Below are 7,141 nucleotides of genomic sequence, written 5' to 3'. Positions count from 1 at the left end.
GCACAAGCCTGTTTGTTCATAGGATTGCAAATATTTTATGTTTTTTATTTCCTTTTAACATCCCATTGCAACATATTGTTTCAATAATTTCAGCCCCCCTAGACTTTTTGTCCACACACTTATTTACTTGGAGAACAGCATAACAGAGGCTGAAATATGTAGACAAACATGCTTTTGGAGCTAAAGGCACCTATCTGAAGGGCATACAAAACTGGGTCCTGAAAAGGGATCAGTTGCAATAATGCTGGCTATCACAACTGGCACCTTCAAAATGTACTCTTAAAAGTAAAACATTAAGCATAAACTAACACAAATCATGCATAGTGACTGACCAAAGTATTGTTTTCTAGGACTGTACATTCTTAGGCCTTTTTACAGGCTCTCATATGTCGTGTTCAAGATCATATTTGGCACTCTACAATTGTGACTCTGCTCCACAGTTCAGACAGCAAGTTGAATTCTAGGTTGCTTCTTGAAAGCTTAGCTCTTTACTTTGCTGAAAGTCTGAGCATTGTACAGAAAGATGTTGCCCGTTGTTTCTCAGAACCGAGGAACATCATGGCAGAGAGAGAGAGGAAGGGAATAGGTTTTCATTTTCAATTTGTTTCATATATTTCTGTGCCACACTTTAGGACAAAGTCTTCCCATGGCAGTTCACATGAGTAGCCATATAACACTTCCACTTGCATTTCTTTTCAAGTCAGTAGGTTTAGGGTTGTCTGGAAAACAAGCAGTACATCACAAATATTATAATCCCGAAGGGAAATTTTGGAGCTTGGTTTGTAGAAATTATGACAGCCTTATAATTATCCACATTATTATTATTATTATTATTATTATTATTATTATTATTATTATTATTGGAAAAATTATTGTAAAATAAATGACATCACACAGTTTCCTGGAATCTGCCTCCACAGTGAAGCATTATCAGGCATGATCCATTCCAAGTTCTTCCTTGCTCATTTTAACTCCTACTGACTAAACAGCCTCTTGTTCTTCCCTCAAATGCCTGTACAGCAGCAACAACTTCCATGTTAGTAGGATGGTTCAGCACCTGGGATGTCATTTTTAAAGTCTGGATTAAAGCCTAGAGCGGATTCACTATCCCTCTCACACAAAGCCAAATTGGCAGGAGAAACCATCTCTCAACTGTAATGTTGCTCTGAATCAGCCCACTGTCCCAAATGTTAGAGGACTGATACTGGTTGGGGTGCATGAGGACTGGTAAACAGTGAGGAGCGGACTGTTTTCATAGGCCTAGGTAACAGTGTAAGAGTAAAAGTATAAAAAGGAAATGAAAGGGAGTTAGTTGGTACCAGATGAGATGGAAAACTGCCACAAGTATGGTGACAGGAAATGGAGTCTTGGCTACTTCATCAACGAAATCCTGATTTAAATATGACAACTGTTTTATTGAATTAGATCAAAGTCCATCTGGTGTGGTATTCTGCTTCCAGCCACAATTAACAAAAGTTTGCATGGAGGTGGGGATGGGAGGGCCTATCTCTAGTAATGATGCTTGCATTCAGATCTGCATATCATAATCTCAGAGACAGCTTGGCAGTAATGCATTAGAAGCAATTATGTTACCTGCAATGCAACTCGTCATTTGGAGAGTGTTGTAACAAGGGGTTAACAATTCAATAGAATTGTTTTATTTATTCAGTTTATATCTTGCCTTTCTTCCACCATGGGACACAATATGGCTTACAACAATTTAAAACAAAAGTGTCACTAAAAATATTACAAAAGCTAAAAAACATAATTTTAATGTGTTTCTTTTAAAAACACATAGTTTAAACCATTTTAAAAATCCATTTCAAACATATTTGAAATCATACTTAAACTTTTGTCCTGACCAACAGAATTAACAGTTTCAATCCAGAATACAAAGACTGAGATCTGGTAGGATTTATTCTTGGCCACAAACTAGTGGATGCCATTAAATGCATATTTAATGCGATACACCACTCCACTCTGTCACACTCTCCAACTACAATGATTTCTCTTGATAAACTAAAAGCATTTGACAGAGTGCTTTTAGCATACTCAAAAAAGTGAATTTTGGCAAGAATTTAATGGATTCTCTGGAGAAGCTGTACAGGAATTCAGAGGCACTCATAAATGTTAGAAGAATGAACTCAGTGCCCATTCATTTACAGAGGAGCACTAAACTACAGATGCCCAGTCTCAACTTTTTCCCTTATATTTTTGGCCCCTGAATCTCTGTCTATTTCTGTTAGAGAAAACCCAAGCATCCTGGGGCCACTAATTAATGGATGTACACAGAAAATTCATCTTTCTGTGGATTATGTCCCACTCTTTCCACAGACTCTTCAAACCTTGTGTTCTGAGCTTAAGATGACATTGGAAGATATTGATAACCATGTTAGTATCAGAATAAATGTTCAAAAATCTATGTGTCTATGCACCAAAACCACATTGAATCAGCAAATGAGCTGACAAAACCTGACGAACATGAAGCTTCAGCCCTCGGAATCTATATATCTAGGAATTATGATCACCAAAGCTATCTCATAACTATAACATGATCACAAAAATGGATACAATGTAAGATACATACTTGGAAAATCTTTAAATTTTCTCTTCTGGGATTCGGAAGGGTTTTTCTCTTGAAAATGTTTCTGCTCCTGAGTCATCTTTTTCTTTTTCAAGTGATTCCCCTCTGCCTGTCTACAAAATTCAAAACCTGGCAGGTGATAATTATCCATTTTGTGTTTGAGAACAAACAACCTCAATTTGTTAAACATGTCTGTCATCTATTTTCTAAAAATGGAGGTTTACCTGTCCCAAACATTGAACTCTACTTCAACGCCTTCCAGCTAAATCCATGTACTCAAATGACAAGGTTAGATACATCCAATAAGTGGGTGGCTTTAGAGGTTGCTTATGAACATTTTGCTAAATTACATCTTATATTTCCCAATATCACTCCTTCCCCCCCCTAAAAAAATAAGATATTAAAAACTCATTCTTGCAGACATTAATGAAAATTTGGGATGAAATGGGGGGGGGGGGGAGTCTTGTCTCCTAATCTCCTAATCCCTCACCTATACAGCCCTTAATCATCAATTTTTCAGTGCAGTTGACAAATTAATCTAGTCTAAGGAATGAAGGGGAAAGGCCATACTTATTATATATGATCTTTTGAGAAACAGCAAGCTTAAAACAGTAGATAATCTTTCCTTGAAAATGAGTGTGGCAAGTGGTTTGCATTCCACCAGATTGCTCCTCTGTGCCGCAGCTGCCACTTGGGGAATGGCTGCTGTTGTCCTGGGCGGCTTTATGGTCTTTGGCTGAGGCTCTTCCTTCAAGCCACATCCGCCACATGGGGAAGGGCTGGTGGTGTCCTGGGCGGTGCTAAACAGCTCCGCTTGGGCAAGGACTGGTGGTTTCCTGCAGGGCTCTGTCCTGTGCCGTTCGGGCTCCTTCTCCGCGCCACTGCCGCTGCTTGGGAAACAGCTAGTGTTGTCCTGGGCAGATTTATGGTCTTCCGCTCAGGCTCCTCCTTCACGCCACAGCCGCCACATGGGGAAGGGCTGGTGGTGTCCTGGGCGGTGTTAAACAGCTCCGCTTGGGCAAGGACTGGTGGCTTCCTGCAGGGCACTCTCCTGTGCCGTTGGGGCTCCTTCTCCGCGCCACTGCCGCCGCTTTGGAAACAGCTGGTGTTGTCCTGGGCAGATTTATGGTCTTCCGCTGAGGCTCCTCCTTCACGCCACAGCCGCCACATGGAGAAGGGCTCGTGGTGACCTGGGCGGTGTTAAACAGCTCCGCTTGGGCAAGGACTAGTGGTTTCCTGCAGGGCTCTATCCTGTGCCGTTCGGGCTCCTTCTCCGCGCCGCTGCCGCCACTTGGGAAACGGCTAGTGTTGTCCTGGGCAGCTTTATGGTCTTCCGCTGAGGCTCCTCCTTCACGCCACAGCCGCCACATGGGGAAGGGCTGGTGGTGTCCTGGGCAGTGTTAAACAGCTCCGCTTGTGCAAGGACTGGTGGTTTCCTGCAGGGCTCTGTCCTCTGCCATTCGGGCTCCTTCTCCGCACCACTGCCACCGCTTGGGAAAGGGCTGGTGTTGTCTTGGGCAGCTTTATGGTCTTCTGCTGAGGCTCCTCCTTCATGTCACAGCCGCCACATGGGGAAGGTTTGGTGGTGTCCTGGGCGGTGTTAAACAGCTCTGCTTGGGCAAGGACTGGTGGTTTCCTGCAGGGCTCCATCCTGTGCTGTTCGGGCTCCTTCTCCTTCTCCGCGCCGCTGCCGCTGCTTGGGAAAGGGCTACTGTTGTCCTGGGCAGCTTTATGGTCTTCCGCTGAGGCTCCTACTTCACGCCACAACCACCACATGTGGAAGGTCTGGTGATGTCCTGGGCGGTATTAAACAGCTCCACTTGGGCAAGGACTGGTGGTTTCCTGCAGGACTCTATCCTGTGCCATTCGGGCTCCTTCTCCGGGCTGCTGCCGCCGCTTGGGAAAAGGCTAGTGTTGTCCTGGGCAGCTTTATGGTCTTCCGCTCAGGCTCCTCCTTCATGCCACAGCCGCCACATGGGGAAGGGCTGGTGGTGTCCTGGGCGGTGTTAAACAGCTCCACTTGGGCAAGGACTGGTGATTTCCTGCAGGGCTCTATCCTGTGCTGTTCGGGCTCCTTCTCCGCGCCGCGGCCGCCGCTTGAAAAAGGGCTAATGTTGTCCTGGGCAGCTTTATGGTCTTCCGCTGAGGCTCCTACTTCACGCCACAGCTGCCACATGGGGAAGGGCTGGTGGTGTCCTGGACGGTGTTAAACAACTCTGTTTGGGCAAGGACTGGTGGTTTCCTGCAGGGCTCAATCCCGTGCCGTTCGGGCTCCTTCTCCGGGACGCTGCCACTGCTTGGGAAAAGGCTAGTGTTGTCCTGGGCAGATTTATGGTCTTCCGCTCAGGCTCCTCCTTCATGACACAGCCGCCACATGGGGAAGGGCTGGTGGTGTCCTGGGCGGTGTTAAACAGCTCCGCTTGGGCAAGGACTGGTGGTTTCCTGCAGGGCTCTATCCTGTGCCGTTCGGCCTCCTTCTCCGCGCTGCTGCCGCCACTTCAGAAAAAGCTAATGTTGTCCTGGGCATCTTTATGGTCTTCCACTGAGGCTCCTCCTTCATGCCACAGCCGCCACATGGGCAAGAACTGGTGGTTTCCTGCAGGGCTCCATCCTGTGCTGTTCGGGCTCCTTCTCCGCGCCGCTACTGCCGCTTGCGAAAGGGCTAGTGTTGTCCTGGGCAGCTTTATGGTCATTTGCTCAGGCTCCTCCTTCACGCCACAGCCGCCACATGGAGAAGGGCTGGTGGTGTCCTGGGCGGTGTTAAACAGCTCCGCTTGGGCAAGGACTGGTGGTTTCCTGCAGGGCTCTGTCCTCTGCCATTCGGGCTTCTTCTCCGCACCACTGCTGCCACTTAGGATAGGGCTGGTGTTGTCTTCGGCAGCTTTATGGTCTTCCGCTGAGGCTCCGCCTTGACGCCACAGCCGCCACATGGGGACGGGCTGGTGGTGTCCTGGGCGGTGTTAAACAGCTCCGCTTGGGCAAGGACTGGTGGTTTCCTGCAGGGCTCTATCCTGTGCCGTTCAGCCTCCTTCTCCGGGCCGCTGCCGCCGCTTGGGAAAAGGCTAGTGTTGTCCTGGGCATATTTGTGGTCTTCCGCTCCGGCTCCTCCTTCACGACACAGCCGCCACATGGGGAAGGGCTGGTGGTGTGCCTGGCGGTGTTAAATAGCTCCACTTGGGAAAGGACTGGTGGTTTCCTGCAGGGCTCTGTCCTCTGCCGTTCGGGCTCCTTCTCCGCGCCACTGCTGCCGCTTGAAAAACTGCTAATGTTGTCCTGGGCAGCTTTATGGTCTTCCGCTGAGGCTCCTACTTCACGCCACAGCCGCCACATGGGGAAGGGCTGGTGGTGCCCTGGGCGGTGTTAAACAGCTCCGCTTGGGCAAGGTCTGGTGGTTTCCTGCAGGGCTCTATCCTGTGCTGTTCAGGCTCCTTCTCCGCACCGCTGCCGCCACTTGGGAAAAGGCTAGTGTTGTCCTGGGCAGCTTTAAGGTCTTCCGCTCAGGCTCCTCCTTCATGCCACAGCCGCCACATGGGGAAGGGCTAGTGGTGTCCTGGGTGGTGTTAAACAGCTCCGCTTGGGCAAGGACTGGTGGTTTCCTGCAGGGCTCTATCCTGTGCCGTTCGGCCTCCTTCTCCGCACTGCTGCCGCCGCTTCGGAAAACGCTAGTGTTGTCTTGGGCAGCTTTATGGTCTTCCGCTGAGGCTCCTCCTTCACGCCACATCCGCCACATGGAGAAGGGCTCGTGGTTTCCTGGGCGGTGTTAAACAGCGCTGCTTGGGCAAGGACTGGTGGTTTCCTGCAGGGCTCTATCCTGTGCTGTTCGGGCTCCTTCTCCGCACCGCTGCCGCCACTTGGGAAAGGGCTGGTGTTGTCTTGGGCAGCTTTATGGTCTTCTGCTCAGGCTCCTCCTTCACGCCACAGCTGCCACACGGGGAATGGCTGGTGGTGTCCTGGGCGGTGTTAAACAGCTCCGCATGGGCAAGGACTGGTGGTTTCCTGCAGGGCTCTGTCCTCTGCTGTTCGGGCTTCTTCTCCGCACCACTGCTGTCGCTTGGGAAAGGGCTGTTGTTGTCTTGGGCAGCTTTATGGTCTTCCACTGAGGCTCCTCCTCCATACCACAGCCGCCACATGGGGAAGGGCTGGTGGTATCCTGGGCGGTGTTAAACAGCAACGCCTGGGCAAGGACTGATGGTTTCCTGCATGGCTCTGTCCTCTGCCATTCTGGCTCCTTGTCCGCGCCGCCGCCGCTGCTTGGGAAACAGCTCTTGGTGTCCTTGGCGGCTTTATACTCAGCTGCTCAGGCTCCTCCTCTGCGCCGCTGCCGCTACTTGGGAAAGGCCTGGTGGTGTTATGGGAGGCTTTATGCTCGATTTCATGGGACTGGCTTTCATTAGGAGGGAGAGAGGGAGGGAGGGGAAGGGGAAGGGGAGGAAAAAGGGGAAGAAGGGAAGGAAGGAGTGGAAATTGAGGATAGAGGGGAAGGAAGGAGGGGAAGGGGAAGGAGGGAAGGGAAGGAAGGAGGGGAAGGAGGGCAAGGGGAAGCAGCGAAGGGAAGGG

The sequence above is a fragment of the Sceloporus undulatus genome, chromosome 1, assembly GCF_019175285.1.
Source record: "Sceloporus undulatus isolate JIND9_A2432 ecotype Alabama chromosome 1, SceUnd_v1.1, whole genome shotgun sequence".
Taxonomy (NCBI): domain Eukaryota; kingdom Metazoa; phylum Chordata; class Lepidosauria; order Squamata; family Phrynosomatidae; genus Sceloporus; species Sceloporus undulatus.
This window is presented reverse-complemented; position numbering follows the sequence as displayed.